General features: G+C 37.0%; 1 protein-coding gene across 1 annotated transcript in view; it reads right to left on the bottom strand.

The window, feature by feature from the left end:
* LOC123561554 (E3 ubiquitin-protein ligase TRIM33-like) overlaps nt 1–17,241 on the bottom strand; it is a 40,277-nt gene extending 23,036 nt beyond the window's left edge. Inside the window, exon 1 of the mRNA XM_045354012.2 lies at nt 16,884–17,241. The gene's annotated coding sequence lies outside the window, so the exon portion shown is untranslated. The remainder of the gene's footprint in view (nt 1–16,883) is intronic.
* Nucleotides 17,242–22,878: the final 5,637 nt, after the last annotated feature.

Raw genomic sequence — 22,878 nt, 5'->3', positions numbered from 1 at the left:
GTCTAAATGTTAAACATTATTGAACAAATATTGATAAATGGTAGGTTAGAATAATCATTTACATACTGTCAAACCAGGAACCACATTTCTGTAGAGCAGATACTGTGTGGTTCAGATTTTTATCTAATCTTGATAACAGTAAAAAATGGTGTTTCTTGTAAAATTTCCATGTTATGAGTCACAGCCCTTAAATGCAGGTAAATCTCTTAACCAGAATTGATAAAAGTTTATCAAAAAATATTATAGAACACAGCGCAAGCGGGAGTGAATACAAATAATAAAAATAATATACAATATATTTCACGAAATGAAAACGTTCAAGAGATTATCCATTCGAAATATTGAAATATTGAACTGATTCGTTCTAGTTTTCAAAACAAATAACAGGATAAATGAAACAATCCATTTGAAAGGTTGGGTTTTAAAGATGGTACATGTGAAATTTGTCGAAAACCATGCTACTGCAAGAGCAGCGTAGTTTTAAGACATCTGATCAGGTATTCGTATAACACTTAGGAGAAACAAAAATTCGTGGTCCTACCTATATCAACTTTTCTCTTGTTAATCTACTCATAATCACGGAGCCCCAAGGTTACAGTTTAACATAAGCCTATATCAAATTTTGAAAATATTATCGTTAATTGCTTTTCACGTAATCCCAACAATTTTATATCTATACAGTGTCATATTTTCAATTTAATACATCATAAAGTGATAGATATTCGGTACTGTAATTTTGCATACATGTAAATAAATACGACACGTATGGCATTAAGCTCTCGGTTACCGGAATATATTTGCATATTAGGAATGAATATTTCAATTACAAATCTATATTTCCGAATGATTACAAAGCAAATTTATTGATTGGATATTGTCATTTTATTGTTTCAATCACAATTGTATATCATAACGCTGCAAAAACTGCCACGGCAGCCTTTAATTATTTAGGGCCTACAGCTGATTTAAAAAAAGATAGGGATTTACTTCAAAGAACCTTTTGAAAGTAACGTCAGCAAGGTTTTTGTGTGTGTTTCATTAGAAATTCAGTGTTTCGTGTATTATTTTAAGTGATCAGTTGATGCCGTAATAATTTTCTTTATTTTTAACAAGGCTTAATTAAACGAATGGCTGATTCAAATATAGAATGACAAATCTCGGCAAGAACAACTTCAGTGTTTTACATATGATAATTTATGACTTAAATAATGATTCACTCTTTCTGCACATTACAATTATACCTTTACATCAAGTAAATGTGTAAACGCGAGATTGGAATACTGCCTTATTTTGATAGGCACTTTCCTATATATGTCTAGATAGATAAATACTAGTACAGTCTGCATGTACTAGTCCAGATTTGATACGAACTAGGGGCATACATTTGTCATTAGAAATGTCAGAGGAAAGACCAGTGACGGAAATAAATGGTATTTTATAATCCGTTTCAGGTTTAAAACGTCTCTGTCCACATTCTTTCACACTTCAGCACTAAATCTTTACTCTTTATGATGTTTACTAGAGGCCTTCTTTCATAATTTATAATCAAATATGGTCAATGGCTTTTGGTTGAAAAGTAAACATTGACCTCAATAAACAGTAGATATAGCATATATTAAACGTTTATGAAAACTAAAGTGCTCTTTTGCCTACTGAACGGATCGCATATACTAACCATTTATGAAAATGTTACGTTATAAACTAAAGTGCTCTTTTGCCTACTGAATGGATCGCATATACTGGCCATTTATGAAAATGTTACGTTATAAACTAAAGTGCTCTTTTGCCTACTGAACGGATCGCATATACTGGCCATTTATGAAAATGTTACGTTATAAACTAAAGTGCTCTTTTGCCTACTGAACGGATTGCATATACTGGCCATTTATGAAAATGTTACGTTATAAACTAAAGTGCTCTTTTGCCTACTGAATGGATCGCATATACTGACCATTTATGAAAGTGCTCTTTGTCATGGTCACACCCATTCTCACCGTTCATTAAAAGACCTGGATAAAATATACAGAAAATGGCACGTGAAAACGTACATAACAATGCAGACTCTCGTTGCCTCGTATGGTTGTACAAATGACATGTTTGCTTCATGTTTTAATTTACTTCTTGAGTAATTTTAATATATTTAATAATGTTTTATTATAGTTATGGCCAATGTACAAAGCTTATTGTCTGTTACGTATTTTTGAAGAACAAACAAACACTGTTGAGGACTATGATTGCATTGATGTTGTTAGCAACGTGCAAAAATAACTGAAAATAAGCTGTTTGAATGCAGTTTCATGTGCAATTAAACTGACCTGTGTTGTGAACAAAGACATGTAGTATTATAAAAACTTGTGATAGAAGGCAACTTGCAAATACCTTTTTTGGCTCATCAGTGGGTGGTCATTTTTTTTTACATTTTTGACTGTATAGTCAGACCTGCTATTGAAATAAAAATATATTTAGAACGAATACTGTTAGGTCAAACAAGAAAGATATACACGTAATACTACATCTACACTATGCAATGAGCACATTTTCCTTAAAAGTTTTCATTAGTTATGTTAAGAGTAACATAGTTGATGTATTGGCGTGTTGTTCAGATTTTTTAGGACACGGAGGCCTTAAATGTTTATCTCGTGCTCTTGTGTCCTTTTCCTGTCAAAATATTGTCTTGTAGATACTGGAGTTCCGAGAATTTTCAGTTATTTTACAACCTAGGACCCAAGAACCGGTTCTGCAGACATTGGTACCTGTTTCCCTGCCCTTGAATGAGTAGTCTCATTAGTTAGACACAGAAGCAAATATTTAGTTGGGGTTCATTAAACTCACACTCAATTGATGAGCACATACACACATTGGCACAAATTGTTCTTTCTGGTAGTTATAATAGTTAACATGATTATGAAATAAATCTATCTTTTTCTTTCCCCAACTTTATAATGAAAGCCTCAGTCCAGTGTGGGAGAAATGTTGTGAATAATAAACCAATGATGATTAGAAACCATCACAGATTTATTAGCCTGTGGAGAACTAGAAGTCCTTTAACTGTACATGACTGGTAGTCATCGAACTGGACTGCCGGCAGGCAAAGAGGAATTGCAGAACATCCCTTCAATAGGACCGAAGAAGGCGGAAAAAATAATAGCATTTAGACAGACATATGGATTTGTAACAAAAGAAGCTTTGGCTATGGTGTTCCCTGGTGAATTAACAACAGATATACTGGAAAATATTGATTTCACAATTCCAGTTACTTCACCAGATAAAATTAATAAGACAGGGGGAAATGTAGCAGTTAGTGTTTCACCAAAACCTGCGCCTAATCCAGATACTTTATCTGTAAAAACAACAACAGATGCACCTGTTACAAGCAGTCCACTAGGCACAGCTGCGACAAAAATTTTTTTAAACACTCCAAAAGGGGACTCACTCTACAGGGCCTTGGGACCATTATCCCCCCAACCCCCACAAAAAATAAAACAACAAATTGGAAGCTTAACATTTGTTAGTTTTAAAGTAAAGGCCCTAAATAAAAAGCATTGCTTCAATGATACACCTTTCCCAAAAACACCACATCTAAGAACCCAAAATCAAGCAACATCATCCACGGGGCCTAGATTCAGTACAGGGTCAAGTAAAGGGTTTCCCCTAAAAGAAAAAATTTGTCACACCAAAAAAATCTCTGAAAAAAAATATTTCGCCCCCAAACCCGGGTACAGAAAAGTCAAATGTAATCAAAACCATTCGGGAAAAGCGACAAAAAGTCAGGCAAACAGACATGAACACAAAGAACCGCCCAAATCCACGCAGAAATGTTAAGTAAAAAATTTCCAACTTCACGGTCAAGGTCGCCCAGACACAAAGATCTGATTCAAGGCAAAGTCTACTAAAAGATTTTCTAGTCTCCGTCTAAAATAGGCATAGATCAAAAACGCGACATGGTCACATCATTTTCTTCAAGAAATGGGTTCAGTCTCCACCCCGAGGTCAAATGGTCAAAAACAAGGTCAGTGATGAAGGTCAAATAAAAAAAATCATACCCATACACTTCGCCTCAACGTTCGAAAATTCCCAGTAAAATCACAACAAGTAAATCAATTCAAGATAATGACACTAAATCCGGTAATAAAAAAAAAAGGAAAAAAGACAAAAATTTGCAAAAGAACACAAGGTCGATGAACTAAATTACTCATAAAACATCCACAAAGTAAAAGGTGGTAAAACAGCAAGGTCAGAGACACTAAATCATCAAGAAAAAGGGCATGACAAGGGGCTAGCCCTCAAAAAACACCCAGGTCAAAAACAAAAGAAAAAAAGCTTCAAGACATCAGACATCTAGACACTCAACAATAAAAGCTAAAGGGTCCTATGAAGGTCATCGTCTCTAAAGTTCAGGTCATCTAAATCACAATGTCACTAAAAGGGTCATCAAGGTAAAGTAGTATAGCAGATCTGGGGATAGACCAGTTCAGGAAAACAAGTAAAGCAAATCCAACAAAGGTCAAGTCACGATGTACTTGCAAAAAATTAGACAACAAGACAAGTAAAAATAAGTTCCAGATTTAAAGGGAATCTGCAATTATAAACAGTGAAAAATTTCTTAAAGAAAAGGGTTTTCTAGTCTTCGTTACAGATAACAAAAAACACTTTCGACCCCGCGCAGAAATATGGTAATCGCTTTTATTACTATTTCGGGAAAAGAAAAAAGATTACCAAAAATTACCAAAATCAAGAAAAGCGGGGCCCCAAAGAAACTTCCTAAGTTTTTAAAGGTATGGGGGGAAAGCCCCCTGTGGTTTGCATTTAAACAAAAATTCAAGAGCTACATGTCGGTCCAAACGGCTGAAAAGAAAGCAGAGATTATCTGAAATGATCTTAAAAGGAAAAGCTTTGGATTTCTTTACGTTAACAATAGAATGGGAGATCACTTTTTCCTTCAGTCAGATTAAAAGAAACTTAAAGGGTCGGGTGCAAGAGAACTGGGGGAAACATCCAAGGCCAAATTTCAGCAAGCTTCACAGCGTCCCGATGACATTTAAAGATTGGTCAGACAGAGTTCTTACCTAGCTACCCGCATTTAGAATTTCCTGACAACACGAAGGCAGGAGGCATTTCCAAATTTCGTCAGGGGTTATTGAAAAAACGGGAAAAATGCTTTTTCGAACCCCCAAAAAGCATGGGAAACCGCATTAATTTTCAAAAGTTTTTCCATATATCTCAAGGCAGCGACGGAAAACAAAACCGCGAAAAGAAAAAAAGATATTTGGGTGAAAGTGTCGATTCCCTCAAAAGGGGGGTTGGAAGAGATAGAAAAGCAATAAGAAATTGACCGGTAAAATGCAGAAATGAATTTTTGGAACAAAAAAACCCACCAAACGATACAGTTCATCGAGTGTTTTTCTGCAGAAAGATGGGCCATGCAAAAAGATTGCCTTGAACAAAAAAGGTTTTAGCACAAGGAAAGGCAAGGAGAGGTGAGGCATAACGGGTTTTTAAAAAAGGGGCCGGGTGTGCGGGGCCTCCACCCGACCCGAAAATAAGTGGCCTGAAAAAGAAAAGTTGCGCGACTTCACCCACACGACAAAACGGTCAAAAACTTGAGAAAAGGCTGAAATTTTCCCAGGAACCAAAATCTTCTTTTAGCAAGAAGCAAACAACGTAAATTTCTGTTACATGGAAAATTCAAAAAACCCGGGTAAATTTTGTAAATTTTTTAGTACACAACAAATAAAAGGGGACGACTTACCAAGAAACCAATGAAGATAATGGTTATGTACCCCAATTTTCGCGCGGGGTTTTCTTATGTGTATAAACAGTTGGCAAAAACCGGAAAGGGCCAGAATAGAGGGGTGCAGAAAAACCCATTTTATATTGAAAATGATGAAACTACGAAAAACCCGGGCAAAGTTAAAGATGCGTTATCAAATGGCAGATAAGGACGCCGTTTTAAAAGGGTTTTTCCCCAACCCCCCCCTTTAAGAAGAAAATAGTTCTCAAACTTTTTCACGAAAAGTTTATGTGCACCTTTTGCGAGAAATGCTGCTAGAACACGACTTCCTACTCATTAGGCGTGATGTTAGAAATCCCTGAACTTTTGGTGCAAAGGGGAAAAAAAACCAAGAAAACCCAATTCAAAGAAGGTAAACCAGTTGTTCAAAGAAACAGTGGCAAAAAAAACCGTTTTCCCAAATTCAGCTTTTGGGTTGTTCAAGGGAGGTCGCTCAGGTACTTCAAAGAGCCAAATAGTTACTGGATCGGGGGGTGTAATGAGCCAAGAACAGTTAATCTTCAGAAACAAAACCAATTTTTGATATGCAATGACCCAAAACTCTTAAAAGGCATTCAAAAAAGGTAAAAAAAATTGCCAATCCCTTGAAGAAGGGTAATTGGAAACGAGATGTAAATCTGAGTTCTTCTAGCCACTCAGATACTTGCAAGTTTGGTGTACATAGGAAACAGAATTGACTTCTTTTTAATTCTGTTACAACAGTCAAAAGGAACCATGTAAAAGATAAATGCAACAGTAAAGAACCAAGCACCAAAAAGAAAGAAATGCAATAACACAGACCCCAGATCATTTACAAGAAGAAATTTAAAGCTTCAAAGAAAAATTTAATGGGGGGCAGTGTGAGAAGTTAGCAAAACTTCTATGTGATAGCAGAGTATTTGAAAAAGAAGATTTTGATTTGGGGAACTTCACCGCAATTGAACACAAAATTGACACGGAGATGCCCCCCCAATAAAGCACGTATGAAAGAACACCAGCTTGTTTTGTTGGAGGGGAGGAAGCAATTGAAGAAAATGTTAGATGGGGGTTTCATTTAAAAGAACGTTCAATGGCATCCTCCCCGTTCTGATCCAAAAACGTGACAAACAGTCAATGGGTATTCATAGATCTCTTAATGCGTCACGATAAATAAAATTCCCCCTACCATTGGGGGAAAAGATTGCCTAGATAAAAATTTTGTCGGTATTTTTGGTTTTCTAAACAGATCAAATTTCAGCATTTGGCAAGTAAAATTAAAAGAAGAAGACAAAAGAAAACACATTTCAACCAATTTGGACTCTTGAACTTTTAGAATGGGTTTTCTCTCCCCATGCCCCCGCAATTTTTTCCCAGTATAATTTAATACAAGGGTTTGACCGGGAAAACATATGGCCTTTTTGGACATATAGGGAAAGGGAAAAGTTTTGGGAAATTTGAAATAAGCAGACGCCCTTAAACGTTCCGCAAGTATGGCCCAAAGTTGAAGCCACGAAAATGAAAATTTTTTTTTCCAACTGAAGCGATTTCGGGGAAAAAACTTTAGCAAAAAAAATTTTGGGCTATGACAGAAAAAGACAAGAAAGGGTAGCAAATTTGGCCATACCTAAAACATCGAAAAACGTAGAAAGATATTTGGAGGTCAACATCACGCCTTTTAAAAAACTTGCAAAAACAAGCACAACCATCTACAATTTAACAGGGAAAAACTTTAAGGGGGGCGATAAGGAAGAGGTATTGAGCGGAAGAAAGTTTTTAACTGAACCACCATTTCGGCAAACCAAACAAAAAGGGACCTTTTTATCGACTGTATGCCTCAGACAAGGCAAGGTCAGAATTTCTAAAGGCAATGGAGGGGAAAAAGAATTGTTTATAGCATTTTCACTTTCTCCAAACAAAAAAAACATGCACCCCCAAAAAAAAATTTTTAAGCTTTGTTAGGTTTAAACTTTTAAAAATTTACCTCTAAAAAAGTCTTCAAGTGAAACAAAACATTCGAGCTTGACTTGGTTATTAAGGTTCAAAGAACCGCGGGGTCAGCGGTAGAGGTTTTGAGGAATGCCAAACAACAGGGTTGTAAACATGGGCCGGGTTTTAAAAACCAAAAAGCGGATCACTTCAAATTCCACACCTTGGTACCTTTCAGCATAAAAAGCTGGCAAAAGCCGCGATTTCCCAAAGGGGTCTGCATTACTGAAAACGATCACAACCAGTGGGACCAACACAAAAAGTAAATGAGCGGTCAAACTGTCAAAGCAGAAGGTCGACAACCGAAGGGAAAGAACAGCAATGTTCATTTGGGGGAAACCGGGAAATAAAAAGTCAACCCAAAGGGGTAGCCAGGAAAAATTACTTTTCCCGTGAATATAAAAAAGCTTTTTTTCAACTAAACCAAGTTTAAAACCCCTGGGACCCGAACGTGTACAGGTCTTTCTAATGGACATCGCGGGGAAAGTCCAAGTCTTTTAGACAGTAAAAAAAACAGTAAAGAAACTAGTCTTCAGACTATTCTTACAGGGGATTTCATGGGTCTTGGGGCGGAAGTAACACATTTCAAAACGTTAAAATAGGGGAGGGTAGAAGCGGTACCTTGCGACCCCAAAAAGCGATGATTCAATTAAAACCCAAACTTTTTTGGGGTTCACTTTCGAAGAGTTCAACAAACACAAAAGACAAAAAATTTTCGTTATTACGATGGTTGAAAGACAGAAAGAACCGAGAAGGAATTCTATTCCTATCCAGCCCCGAAACAAAAACAGGCTTAAAAAAGAAGATTCCTTTTTATGAGGTTACTTTTTTAAAAAAATCCAGACAGAAGATTTCATGGAGTGCCAGAAAGTCTGAAAGCGGCTGATTGGATCAAAAACCTTCTTAGGGCATCAAAGGGGGAGCTAAACGAAAGTCAATTTTAAAGGAAAAAATTTTTCTGGGTCGACTTTCAAAAATGTCAAACTATGTTTTCCTTAAAATTTTCAACGGAACAAGAAAACAAACGCAAAGGGGGTTCCTTGAAGAATTCCAAGCGGGGCACCTATGGGAACGGTTTCATATAGACTTTTTGGACCATTTCCAAAGACTACCACGGAAAAAACATGTTTTAGAGGTAGACCAGTTTTTCCAATGGTTGAATTGTACCACTACCCTTCACAGAAAGGAAGTTAAATGCCCAAGGGAGCCCCGGAGTTTTTCCGTCGATTTGCTTTCCCTTTTCCATACAGACCAAGGGGCGAAAATTTTTATGGTAAATTGTTTGGACCTTTGTAAAGCATTACACATTCTAAAGCCAGGACCCCCGTACAGACCGTCCGAAGGACAAGTCGAAGGTTAAACCCACGGGAGGATGCGTTAATTTTTTTTGGTAAAAAAGCAAGAAAATGGGACCAAAAACATCCACAGATAGCACCGCTAAAAGGGCTTCGGGAAACAAATTTCGGGGTTTACACCAAACAGTTTAAAGTTGGGGAGGTGAATACACCGCCACAATGTTTTTCCCAAAGCCAAAAAACAAAAAGTCTGAAGAAAAGGGGAATATGTCTCAAGTTGGAACATCCCGAAACACACGAACTGCGAGAGAACTCTGAAAACTGTTTTAAGCGCATAGGGGACCGATTTAAAGATCTTTTTAAGACCTTATTCAGAAGGGGACATTTTTATTTCTAGATACAGCGTCAAAAAAGGCAAATCCGCGAACTTGCTCGCCTTTGGAAAAGGGCCAGCCCCCATCATGAAAAAGTCACATCTTTTGTATTGGGTGAAATTTCGGGAAAAGCAGTTTTCAACGAACCACGACAGAATGATGCCTTGAAGATCGAAAGTACCCCTGGGATTTCGAAAAGCAAGGGAAACACCTATTTCACAGATCTTTACGCAAAATGACGGATGAAAAACGATATTTTTTTGCAGGGAAAAACCCTGAACGGAAAATTTTTTGAACAGGACTACTTGGATATGGTTCCCCGGCTCTTTATCAACACACCGCGACAGATCTCTTGACATTGAAAATAAAATGCAAGCTTAAGGCCAAAAAAAAAAGATAAAGGGGGAGCGAAATAAAGTAGTAAATTTGCTTTTACTTTTCAGATATGGGTTACCACAAGTAACTCAAGGGCTTTTCCCACCACGTGAAAAACACCAAAAGGGTCATGGCTATTTTTTAGCCGATCTTCGTCAAGAAACCTTCACTTTCCCCCAAAATGGCAGGGAGGGAAAAAAGGGTGAACTTTTGCAAACACCCCTTTTAAAATTTTAAAACTTGCGAAGGAAAAGAAAGATGCCACCAGAAACAAAAGAAGGCTCAACAGTGGCTAAAAAAGGGAGCACACAGTAGTTGACCCTTTCCCAAAAGCCCAAAAGGGGTTGGATAAGCAACAAATTTTGGGAAACTCCCGGGTCTACCTAAAAACCCCGGGGAAAAAGTTTAAAGATCCAACAAAAGGGAAAAAAGGGGGATCCGATACTTTCCAACTCAAAATCAAAAAAAGCGTTGGAAAAAAAAGTAGGAGACGAAAGTGTTGATGAAATGTATTGGTTGGAGTTTTAAAAGAAGACAAATTTTTTGCTCCCAAGAGTCCAGTCTAATACAGAAACTGCAGCGGACCAACACAACCCATGGGAAATGGAACAGCACAGATTCCCATCAGCTACTGCCAAATCACCCCCAAAATCTCCCAAAACTGCTGAGAAATCCGATTTTACCGGAAAAAGCACCCCCTCAGGAAGTCGCCAAACCCAAAAATCTCCAAACTCCAAGAGATCACAAAAAAGGAAAACCAAAAGGGCTTCTAGTCCCTTCTAGACACCAAAAGAACAAGATCAAAGGACAAGAAGACCAAAGAGGGCTCTGCTCCTCATTGGAATCTGAGAGAGAATAAAATGAAACCCCAAAGCACTCTGAAGAACTCTAGGACATCAAGTTGGCAAAACAGAAAGAAGCATTCAGACCGTTCAAGTCTCGCCGGAGACCCCGGCTTCTAGTTTTTGTTATCACACCAAAACGGGATGCTTTTCTCCCTAGCAAAAAAGAGGGCCCCATTCCAGGACCCGTGGGGGTTCAGCTCGGGAAGAACTGGAATGAGAAGGCACAAGATCCCAGATCGAACCCCTTTAGAGATGTTAACGCCACTTACATTTGGGAGAGGTATGACCCTGATTACCAACAAGCGACTGTAGGCCCGAAAAGAGATCAGCACTGCTTCCCTCAGAATCTTTTGGTTATATCACACAGTTCTAAGAAACGAAGACGGAATTCGCACAGGCAGGAAACGGAAGGAAAGAAAAAACCCGGGGAAAAGTCTTCCAGACCTTGCTGGGTACCTGGCTTACAAAAAACCCAAAAAGCTAATGAAGGTACACCTTTCAAGACCATTGCCCGGATTTTTGACGAAAAACTCAACCAAAGAAAGAACAAGTTCACGGGGGAGGAAAATCTTTAAAAAACAAGAATAGTGGCTTTTGGGGAGGCCGCTTCTTAGATAAAATGGTTTTCTTTCGTTGTCTACAAAAATGCTCAACGGGCTGATAACACCGAGGTAACGCCTAGACAAAAGAAGCCATGGGCCCAGTTTGCAGATTTCGGAACCAATTTTCCGAAATTTTTTATTGGAACCCGCAATTTCCCCGGGTGCCTTTTCCGGAAAGCGTCCTGCGATTGCGCAAGTTGGACGCAGATGAAGACATATTGGCAAGACTACTATCCCGTGCCAGAGAACGCAGAAATCCAGCCCCATTGAAGCACAATACGCCACCAGGCCCCGACAGCCTTTCCACCTGGACGAACCTACGCAGCTTAACATAAAACCGCCAAACCTGGGTGACATTTTCAATTGGTTTTCCGTAGCGCAATAAAAAGGTAAACTAGTTAACAGTCGCCGTCACTGGCGATCCTAGAAGCAAACCGTCGAAAACCCCTAGCTTGCCAGAGATTGACGTTTTTATGGATTTTTTCCAAAAAAGCAAAGAACAGGACGTACCTGAGTGGAACGAAGCAGTTATCGAGGCTTTTACAAACCTCGGTAAAAAGCTCGGGGAAAGGCTCATCATTCCGGCCATAAAAACTGGGCTACCGGTGGAAATTTTGGAAAAAAAAAGCATTTCTTGAAACCATCCATATTAAATTATTTATTGCCCGGGGGAAAGAAAGGAAAAAGTGCACAGAACCTCCCCTTTGCTTCTCCATTTTTTACAACAGAAGGTACACAAAATCACCCCATTCACCTACACTCTTCACGGGGGCCCTATGTGAAAATGAGGTTGGGGATATTTCCCAGAATTTTTTTGGGTTTACCAAATTGGCGAGTCGTTAAACCTGAAAGGTTTCAGCCTTTGAAAACGACGAAAACCCCTTACTTTTGGAGTCCGACGCGCCATATTTTCCAATAGGGTTCCGAGGAAACTTTCCCAATTTGATCCGCAGCCCAAGAGTGAGCCACACACCGACAGATGAGTGGAGCGAGTGTTTTGAAACCAGTTGCCAAAGCGTGATCTCACGAGGGGGGCCCCCGTAAAGTAAGTAAATCCACAAGCCGACCAGTCGCTAAGGGGCACCATCGTCCCTACGGAGGACTTATAGTCCTCACACCAGATTTCCCTGAGTGCCAAAGCCAAACCTTTGGGTTTCTAAAACCAAACACGAAGGTGTTCCAGATGACTTATTGGGGTTTTTTCCAATTACAGAGTTTCCATCCAGTTCGATGAACCATCATTACAGTTAAAGGTTTTTATTCTCCACACAATAACGGGGAGGTTTTTTTAAACACTTGGTTTATTTTCACATTTTCTCCCACCGGGCGAGGCTTTCATATAAAGTTGGGGGAGTGTTTGAGGATGAACTTTACGGCCGTTTCCAAAGGTTGGTATATTAGTGGTGTGAACCCCACTTCCCAATCTTAAGGGCGGGATTCCCAATAGAAGCAACTTCATTCACCACAGAGAAAACGATGAATCCTTCTTACTAATTACATCTCCTGGTAACCCCGCCCCCCCCCCAATAAGGTTTGTTGATGTGGTTAATTCAATGAGTTACAAAACTCTTGAATCAGTATTCGCATTTTCTACTAAATTAAGCCTTTAATACGTGTTGAAAAACAATTTTGCGTAAAAGGGAAAATCATTTCAGCATCACGAACATTAAAATGACAGTTTCACTGAAATTCCCCAACGAAACCAGCAAAAAAAAAAACAAACAAACCTTTCTTTCTTTCTTTTTTAAAAAACCTCCGTTCCTTCACTTAATATTTTTCCCCATTTGGTTTTTAAAAAAAATCAATATTGAAAACTAAACAATAAAATGACACTCCCAGGCAAAAAATAGATTCACTTTGAAATCATTCGGAAATATAGATTTAAAATCTGAATATCACTTGCATAAATACTGACAAATACCCGAGAGCTTAATACCTTACGATCCCATTGAAAAAACTGATGAACATTTCGGTCCGATATCAAACACTTGGTCATAAAATTAAAATATTGACATTTAGAAAAATAAATTTAGAACATGGGAAGAAAAAACGATAAATTTTCAAGTTTTATATTGGTTTATAAAAATGTACGTTTAAAGAATAACCTTGGCTCCCTGATCGAGGAACATTTACAAAGATTGGGGACTCTTCCAAAATTTATGTAAAAAGTAAAGGGCCCCCTCTAAAATAATCCAATGTCTTAAAAATGAACTTTCTGTAGCACTTTTTCAACTTTTATTCCATTCTTAGAACATTCTAATTGGACTGTTATATTTTCTTTCGTGTCACATGTCTTAAGTCTAGAACGAACCTACTGCGGCTGAATTTTACAATGTTCGCAAAGTTTATGACTATCAACAAGATCAGTTAAAGCCATTCTACAAAAACGCTATCTGATCTTTTGTCGTTAGTTTTGTCGTTGGGTGTAATTGATTACTTTTGATTCGATATCTCATATTTTTTATTTCGATGTAAATGAGATGCGAAATCAAATATTTTAGTCTTGTTTGGCGCCATATAACCTGTACCCGACAAAATCTAATTTTCAAGTGAAATGTGCATTTATCAATGTTGTTTACTTATACATTGACATTTAAACAATATACTGTATTAAAGCACTTCATCGGTGTATTCCAAACACTATCCAGCATAAGGCTTTTCTCCCTATAACTCCCACTCTCCCTCAATAAAAGGTGGCAGATCCAAAGCAAAAAATAAATAAATAAATAAATAAATAAATAAATAAAGGGATTTTCCCAATTCCAAAATGATAGAAAACTTTCAAGATTTTTTTTCTGTTCTACAACCATTTTGCTTCATTTTATGTTTAATTACAAGCAACAGTTAAAATATACTGTAGAACAATTCCACGTTTGTAAATATTACACATAAGAAATATCTTCATCTAATTATTATGGTAAATTTCATTTTTTCCCAATTTAAACAATTTTCGGGAACATTTTGCAAATTCCACTGATGTTGGTGCGTGGTTTTCTCAAAAAGATAAAAAAGAAGGAAGGAATCAGCGTAAGGATTTATAGTAGTGTTAGTGCAAGTCTGATTCAATATTTAAAATGTAACACTAACAGCAAAAGGGTTTTATCTACTGATTTTCTAGAACCTAACCCCTCCCCCATCCCCCCACCTCTCCGGTACAAAATACCATCAAATTTTGTAGGGAAAATGTCTTCTTAATGCGCAATAATCACTAAAAGTTTTAAGTTTATTTTCGTTTTAATCCAGTACAGCAAATCGACACAAATAGGTATATATCGTCGAGCGTTTGTCAACGGTCATTTATGCGAAATAAAAATCATTCAAAATATTTTGATATTCACGGATCCTTCGTGACTGGTTTGACCGTAGTTTTCTGGCTCGTATCCAAAGCAACGAAATTACAGCTAGGCAAACATATGTGTCAAATTTCCTATCGTTTATTGTACATATCATATATATTCAAATTTTTCAATAAAATATGGAAAATACTGGTAATAAAACATTGCTTTATGCATTATGTAAACTTTGTAAAGTGAATGATATATCGTTTTTCCTCTCATTCGTATGCTTGGCTGCTCAGAAGTAACAAAATGTTCGCAAATATAATACGCTTAATTACGATATATACGTACAATGAGTTGACAGTTTTAGTTACATGCATTTTCTGTGTTAAATCAAATTGAAAATTTTCACAACTTACTTTAAACACCTGAAAATTGAATGTTCATAATTAAAATAACTAAAAGTACTAAAAACATGAGTACGCTGACTTTAATCGTCAAAACAATCTAAAATGGTTTCAGTCCCCGCTTCAACGCCTAGATCCTTAAGATTATTATATCATAGTGTACATTAAAAGGGTGGAGATACAAATGATGTAGTGGCCCGAATGAAGTATTCTGAAAATTCACACGCAAAAACATAAGCCCTTGAGGCCAAATATTTATGCTCGAATATCACCCGGTGTGCAACACTTAACATATCTGCTTAACATTGCATTGGGAGCAAACTAAGTGACAATAGTAAGGCAACTTTTGAACTTGCACCATCTAACCAAACTTTTAGATTCATATCTGAAGGGCGTATATGAACAGTAGACCTGTCGTACGTTGTTGATAACTTTGACTTTAGCCAATTGCAAGGGCAATATTCATTTTAGGACATTTTGATGAATTTCATCTGTTTACACAACAATATTGTATTCTCCACATAACCATAAATAGTTAAAAAGGGACATAAACATGTTTAATTATGCAGATTAAGTATCCAAGACCAAGATTTTATATATGATAGAAATTTAATAGCTTGTTACTACCTTTTTAATATCATTCCTGACTACATTCATAATTGCCCTCGACGAACTTGAACTGGGCTTTAACATTTATACGCCGAACAAATAGAAAATGTAAGTCGTGGGTATAATTCTCCTCCTAAATGGCATATTACCATAATTATAATTGTTCAGAATTGCAGTGCTCTTTTTCAAATGTTCCTTTATGGCGTAATCTAACATTATACATAAATACTTTAACATTTAGCCGAAATGAGGAAATTGATTCTATCGAGTATGTAATGCTATGAATTACGAAAATTACTTCTTTAAAAAATTAATGTATATAGCCACACCAAACATTTGATCCTGTTTATTTATTACTTTAATTGTCAATATGATTAAAATAAATTCTTCAAGAAAATCGCTACATTGTAAGGTTCATACATTATGCTTAAATCTATTTTGTTAGCATACGCTTAAATTTCATTATGCATGACTGCAAACGACTTATTCATATATTATTATGACATCAAATGTGTATATTTGCAAGGTATGTCTTTTTTCCCTATCTTTTAATGCAGTTTGTGATATTTTAAATGAAAATAGTAAAGATAAGTTCATATCCTGCACAATTTAATTCATCAAAATATACAGATTATTTACAATTACATATACATTTTTATTTCAGGTTCATATAGATAAAATTCACGTTTCTGACTTTTTTTTCTGACAGTCAAAAGGTCACCTCCAAATAAAGGTCATCACTATATAACCTGCTTTGAACGGTCACCATTATCTTCAAATGGTGCTTTATTACCCGCCTTTGTTTACCATTTTCCAATGCTACATCTCGCAGAGTTACAGCCCCTGATTAGGTTAATTTGGTCATTTCACCGATAATTTCGTACCAGTGTATGTATTGATATTACAAGTTATTGATTGAATTTACCGGAGGATAGCTTCCAGCAAATCAAGTCAAATTCTACACATCAATACCAGAGTTATTGCCCTTTGTGTAATTAACTGATTAATTGATTAATTGATTAATCAATAGCTGCATCTTGTGTCCATCCAGCGCCATATAAAGTTGACTTGGGACACTTGTCTACTGATATGACAGTTAAGTCGCTGAATAGGTCTTTATTCCTATAAGTCCAGTACATTATATTTATCAATTTTTGTTACATCCTTTCTCACAGTGAATAACAATTTCATTGAATTTGCTTGTTAAACACTTATATCTATGAACAAATAGTACCACGTGATCAATGATGTAAACTTTCAATATGAATATTAATTAAGCCGTCTTTGCAAATCGATGTACATTTTCTCTGTCGTTTTGATTTAAACGTAAGAAAAACACAAATATATAAGTAAAACTACATACCAGCTGATGTCCAAATTTAACATATCCCTCTAAATTGGTATCAGGTGACCGTATACTTCACAGCATTTACTTCAAATTTCCATCCATTTCATTGTAATTCTCTCCATATTTACAAAAGTTCAGCGTGAATTATCCGTATCACTCCATCTCTTTGAAGTCTGGATTTAGAAGAAGACCTAGCACAATGCCTTGTTTTACACCCAAGTAGATAAGAACCACTTCTTCGTGAATCAACAATGCATCGTCTAACAATAAATTTCACAAAAACTTAAACACTTGAAATAGCCATAAACTGTTTCTCCGGGCCATTGCCTTGTAGATAGAGTATATTATATTATAGTATGTAAAATGTAAATTTGAATCTACGTTTACCTGTATTTATCTTTCAAAACATATCTCTTAACAGGAAAATTTTACACTCTATAATTAAGACTTTTACATGTTTATATTCTAAACATTGAGGAAAGTATATAGTCTATTGAACTAATCTTCAATCCATGTTTGCTTTATTTCATTTTGTGTATACATATGTACAGAATAAACAATGACATGAAAGGCGTATGTTTATATTGTGATAAAAATTTTGAAAGGTTGAAGAAGGCAAAAATATAAGAAATAGCTATGTTCAACTTGAAAATTGAAAAAAATAAAATCTTGAAATAATGTCAAGTACTCATCAGTTGATTCATATAAATATCGTTTTTGTTTTCTGTTCGATTGCCCACTGAAGAAACAGCCAGCGTTTTCTTGTGGGAAAAAATTGTATCTTGGTGTAATTCTGAAACCGGTATTGTGCATTGGTGCATTTCTGAAACCGGCATTGCGCATTGGTGTATTTCTGAAACCGGCATTGCACTTCGGTGTATATCTGAAACATATACTGCGCCTCGGTGCATTTCTTAAACCGGTTATGTGCCTCGGTGTATATCTGGAAAAAAAAACGGTTTTGCGCCTCGTTTTTTTTCTGAAATGGTGTTTTTCTGAGACCGGTATTTGCGCCTCGGTGCATTTCTGAAGCCGTTAGTGGGCCTCGGCGCATTTCTGAAACCGGTATTGCGCCTCGGTGTATTACTGAAACCTGTAATATAACAGAACCACAGAAGAAATTATAGTGAAAATATACAAGATGTGTAAGCAAGTTGGCAATAATGTCAATAGATGCGCACTTCATACCATAACAAGTATATGTTACATCTGTGAAAGAGGGAGAGACTGTAACATTTTGACAAATATCAACTACGTAGTGTTACAACATAGCAGAGACTTTTAATAACATTTATGAATGGTTGCTACATTGAATTCAAAAGGCAAGTGGATCACTGCATTTTTACAAGCCCTGATGTCATCATCACATACAGTCGCCAGTTTGAGTAAGTCTAAGAAAAGTTCGTTCATATATAGCCGGTTACTCTGCATGGACTCGCTACCCTAACAATACAAGCTATAGTTTAATTTTACATTCCCGTAATTTTCAATTTATGTTTACTGCTGAAACTTTACGTGAATGTTCCGACAGGATGTAACATGCTGCAAAGTTTCAGTAAAATGTGCATACCTTAGAAAACATCTTAGCAAAAAAAAAAACAGAAGAATATAGTGGGAGTTTAAAAAGAATGAATATTTGAGTATTTTAAATTAAAAAAAAAGTATCTTGGTTAGCTTTTTGCTGAGATTTTAGACAAGTTTGTCAATTGGTACCCCTCGGTAGTTATAATTTAGCGGAAACGACCGAGATGATTGCGATTTATAGGTACCGACAAATTTAAATTACCAAGACACTTTGCAAATGTAAATCCGATCTTCAGTCACTAAGAATACCATACTAACAATATATACGCTTTGTCATGGTAGGAAGGACGAATATAATAGCATATGTAACACGGATAATTTTGTAAAATTTAATTTTCTGTCGGTAACATGACATCTGGATATAAATCATTCAGATGCATAAAGACTAATTTGAATAAGTAAATGATAAATTACCAGTTTTAACCTTTCTTGAGTAAATATGAGACATATGTGTTTAAAATGATCAAATAACAAATAAAAGTATGACAAAAAAGAAAAAGTAGGCTAAAACAGACTTTTTTCAAAGTATGCACGGTCAGCACGGAACGTATTTCGTTAACCGCTAGGTGATACGGCAGTTTCCTAACATGAAAACATACATCACAATATAAATTGATTCTTGCGCTCTTGGTGCTAATAACTTACGGAGTAGAGCAGAACTCTTTCCTTTCCCAAAACCAAGAACGCACGAGTTGCATCCCTTATAAGGTTTTTTGTTGTTGTTGTTGTTGGATTTAACGTCGCACCGACACATGATAGGTCATATGGCGACTCTCCAGCTTTAATGGTGGAGGAAGACCCCAGGTACCCCTCCGTGCATTATTTCATCACGAGCGGGCACCTGGGTAGAACCACCGACCTTCCGTAAGCCAGCTGGATGGCTTCCTCACATGAAGAATTCAACGCCTCGAGTGAGGCTCGAACCCACATCGATAAGAGGCAAGTGATCTGAAGTCAGCGACTATGTAAGCCTCCCATAATTTATGGGGGATAAAATACATGACAAGAAAATGGTTTACATTCATTTTTTAATGAGTTACTCTAGTTGATCAAAATTAAACTGACGTCCCCGCCTATAAAAGTATTATGCACGCAAAACTTGGGCTGGACAGGTCACAGACCTTGTTAATATTTGATCTTCAAATGTCACCTTCACGTTGGCGCATAGCTTTGTAAGCTGTAATTAACGTGGCTCAGAGCGGCTATTCAATGGATGACGAGTTTGAAAGTATTCAATACAACAGGTCCTGAGAAAACTGCCTACATCAGTACACATGTACGTGCAAAATTTTCACAGCAATTTCTAAGTAAGAAAGGAACATTATTTTGCCAAAAAATAAGCCTACCTAATGAAACTTTCCATATGAGATCATAATATTCGTCTAATGATGTAAAATATGTGTGTATAATTTGAAACACTAAGCTCTTCAAAAGCCTTGTCACTTAACTTAACAAAGTAAACCAAATAAAATAATGCTCTGTCGAAAAGGAGCGTAACTTTGAGAAAAAGCAAAATAGAGTTATTGAACCAAAGTACAGTATGTTAGATTATCGCAGTCGACAAGTATGGCAACATTAAATCCATTCCCACTGGGCTCCGAGATATATGATTGCATACATAAACAAGATGCTTTTGTAGAAAAGCGCATGTCTCCTCCAATAGTAGTAATAGTCAAGAAGTACGGGACAGGAGTCAAAGTCAAAGAGACACTGATGGTCGATAGGGGTCATCTACTCTGCATGTCCAGTCATCCTATGAAGCTTCAACATTCTGGGTCAAATGGTTCTCAAGCTATTGATCGGAAATGATTTTCCATGTTCAGGCTCCTGTGACCTTGACCTTTGATGGTGTGACCCCAAAAACAATAGGGGTCGACTACTTCATATGCCCTGACATCCTATGAAGTTTGAAGGTTCTAGGTCAAATGGTTCTCCAGTTATTGATCGGAAATAAAGTGTGACGGACAGATGGACGGACGGACAAAAGTTCCTACTAATGGGTATTTATGTGCCTTAACTTTTGATCTCCCTATTGTTCTTTTAGCCATGTAAAAGTAAAATAGCCACATAAAAGCTTACGGAATGAATGACACCAAAGAAAAAGTACAGTTACCCATTGTTCCTATAGCCACCTACGGTAACACAGCTTTTAACCTGATTTAGATTTCAATAAGACACACATTCTGGCAGTTTCATGAAGATAAAGTGGTAAATATGGTCTCTAGAGTGTGAACATTGTTTTTCTATGATTTGACCTAGTGACCTAGTTTCAGACCTCAGGAAACCAAGTTGTGACTTGACCTAGATTTTATACAGAATGATTTATGATGATCAAGTAGAAAATGTTGTCTCTAGAATGTTTAAAAGGTTATCGTTTGGAAATGGTTTAACTGTTCCAGGTCACTGTGATCTTGACCTTTGATCTACTGACTTAAAATCAATAGGGTCATCTGCTGGTTATGACTAACCTCCCTATCAACTTTCAAGATCCGAGACCCAAGCGTTCTCAAGTTATCATCCAGAAACCGTTTAACTGTTTCGGATCAATGTGACCTGGACCCTTGACCTACTGACCTCAAAGTCAAACTTGACCTGTACTTTATGATTTAAAACCTGTGTACCAAAATTTATGATCCTAGGCCCAAGCATTCTCAGGTTATCATCCTGAAACCGTTTAACTGTTCCAGGTCATTGTGACCTTGACCTACTGACCTCAAAGTCGAATTTGACTTGTACTTAATAATACTATATACACTCCCCCCCCCCCCCCCCCCCCCCTCCAAACCTTCGTTTTGTGGGGGTATAACATCTGTGTAAAAGGAAAAATTTAGCAAGTACTGACAAGATTTTCTTAATAACTGGGAAATGGCTTACAGTACATACACTTGTCAAAGAAGACTTCAAGATGACAACCAAAGTTAGCAACTATTTATTAATTACTGTGATTTTTATACGGAAAGCCTGCAGCCAGAGGGTAACAAAACAACTTTGCACAATGACTTACATTATACAAGAGGGCCATGATGGCCCTATATAGCCCACCTGAATTTAGTTGCTTGCTTGAACTAATTTCTTTGCTCAAGCTTCACTAACAAAAACTAGGTGAGCAGATCATGTAAATTCAATATTCAAGATAACTTTTGAAATCTGTTTAAAAATTAAACTGGTGGTCCAAATTTCTTTGCTGTAGCTTCAAAAACAAGAAAGTAAGTCAGCAGTTCATGGTTAAAAATATAAAAGATGAGTATTGAAATCAGTATCAAAAGTTATAAATGTGGTCCAAATTTCTATGCTGTACCTTCAAAAACAAGAACGTAGGTCAGTAGTCATTCAGACAATTCAAGATGAATATTGAAATCTGTATTAAACATTATGCTTGTGGTCCAAATTTCTTTGCCACTGCTTGAAAAACAAATAGGTCTATGTAAAACAAGGGACCACCCAAGCGTGGCCTATATTAACTGTAGGGTCATGATTTGAGAACCACTGGAGCATAACATATACTAAATATCTAAGCTCTGGGCCTTATGGTTCAAGACAATAACTGTTTTAAAGGCTTTTTCCCTTTACAAGTCTATGGCGGGGGCCATATTTGACCCTAAGGGTATAATTTGAACAATATCTTGGTAGAGGATCACTACATGATGTTGCATACCAAATATCAAAGCCCTAGGCCCCGTGGTTTTGGACAAGAAGATTTTCAGAGTTTTCCCCTATACAAGTCTGTATAAACCATGTGACCCTCCCCAACCAGGGTGGGGCCATATTTGACCCTAGGGGGATAGTTCGAACAAACTTGGTAAATGACCATTAGATGATGCTACATACCAAATATCAAAGCCCTAGGCCATGTGGTATTGGACAAGAAGTTTTTCCCTATATAAGTCTTATATAAACCATGTGACCCCCCAGGGCCGGAACATATTCGAGCCTAGGGGGATAATTTGAACAAACTTGGTAGAGGACAATTAGATGATGCTACATACCAAATACTAAAGCCCTAGGCCCTGTGGTTTTGGACAAGATTTTCAAATGTTTTCCCTATATAAGTCTATATAAACCATGTGACCCCCGGGGCGGGGCCAATTATTTGACCCTAGGGGGATAATTTGAACAGTCTTGGTAGAGGACCACTAGATGATACTACATACCAAATATCAAAGCCCTAGGCTATGTGGTTTTGGACAAGAATATTCTTAATTTTTTTCCCTATACAAGTCTATATAATCCATGTGATGCCGGGCAGGGCCGTATTTGACCCAAGGGGGATAATTTAAACAAACTAGGTAGAGGACCACTAATGACGCTACATACCAAATAAAGCCCTAGGCCATGTGGTTTTGGACAAGGAAGATTTTCAAAGTTTTTCCCTATATAAGTCTATATAAACCATGTGACCCCCAGGGCGGGAACATACTCGAGCCTA

This window comes from Mercenaria mercenaria, chromosome 10, assembly GCF_021730395.1.
Source record: "Mercenaria mercenaria strain notata chromosome 10, MADL_Memer_1, whole genome shotgun sequence".
NCBI lineage: Eukaryota > Metazoa > Mollusca > Bivalvia > Venerida > Veneridae > Mercenaria > Mercenaria mercenaria.
Note: the sequence above shows the minus strand (reverse complement) of the source record. Positions and strands in the feature narration are given on the sequence as shown.